General features: G+C 40.3%; 1 long non-coding RNA gene across 1 annotated transcript; it reads right to left on the bottom strand.

Moving 5' to 3' along the window:
* Positions 1-6: 6 nt before the first annotated feature.
* LOC107682554 (uncharacterized) lies at positions 7-883 on the bottom strand. Its single transcript, XR_001633526.1, has 3 exons — positions 849-883; positions 264-372; positions 7-114 (listed from the first exon to the last, which is right to left on the bottom strand). It is a non-coding gene; the product is annotated as an uncharacterized LOC107682554 (long non-coding RNA).

Raw genomic sequence — 883 nt, 5'->3', positions numbered from 1 at the left:
CTCCAGCTTCTCCAGTATCTGAGGGAGTTGAGTGTCATCGTCACACGACGGCCCCCAGCCGAGCACCCGCGCCAGGTCATTCCCGGTGCCCAGCGGCAGAACGCCCAGCTGGCACTGTCAACGAGAGACAGTTCAGATCACCGTGCCAGTTCATTAAGAAATCCTCATAAACATCTGCTCTGATACTCTCGTGCCAAGTCCTAACCATACAGCGACAAGTTTACTTTCAATCGTCAGGACATGGTGCAGTACTTTTCAGTTACCTGTTTGTGAAGATTTAGTTTATCGATTTCAGACAGGACCCAACCGACGCTTCCATCTCCACCGCACACCAGGATTCGGAAGTTATCGAACTTTTGGAACAAGCGAAGACTTGAAAAGAGAAAATAACTATTTAACAGACACAAACTCATAAACGCATCTCAAAAGGTGTCACAAAGTTAAAGGGATCAAGTGAGATTAGGTTTGGGTGGTTGATGTGGTGTGACAAGCTAAACTACTTTAAACAGCATTTTTCTAATTCTTTTTTGTAATCATCATGCCTGCAGTTTGTATGAGCTTAGACAACAGTATACGGAAAAATTGATTTGTCCCAGTGTAGGATCATTAAAATGAGCCAAAAAAGGTGATTAGAACTGGAGAAAAATGTAAAAAAAAAAAATTATTATGGGACTTGAAAAATACACTTTAGATTATACTTTCATATAACTTTAGTATGTTGATGTATAAAAAGTCCTATCTTATGTCAACTACCTATTTTGTAAACAAGTAAAAAAAAAAAACCTTATTTGCTTCTAAGACGATAGTCAGTAGTTCACTTCCTATGACCTTTTACATCCTGGTCTTACCCTAAATGAGGTCCACCGTTGACCAGGTCAAAGAC

The sequence above is a fragment of the Sinocyclocheilus anshuiensis genome, unplaced genomic scaffold (assembly GCF_001515605.1).
Source record: "Sinocyclocheilus anshuiensis isolate Anshui unplaced genomic scaffold, SAMN03320099.WGS_v1.1 C32338392, whole genome shotgun sequence".
Taxonomy (NCBI): Eukaryota; Metazoa; Chordata; class Actinopteri; order Cypriniformes; family Cyprinidae; genus Sinocyclocheilus; species Sinocyclocheilus anshuiensis.
The sequence above is the reverse complement of the archived record's forward strand: the minus strand, read 5'-3'. Positions and strand labels throughout refer to the sequence as shown.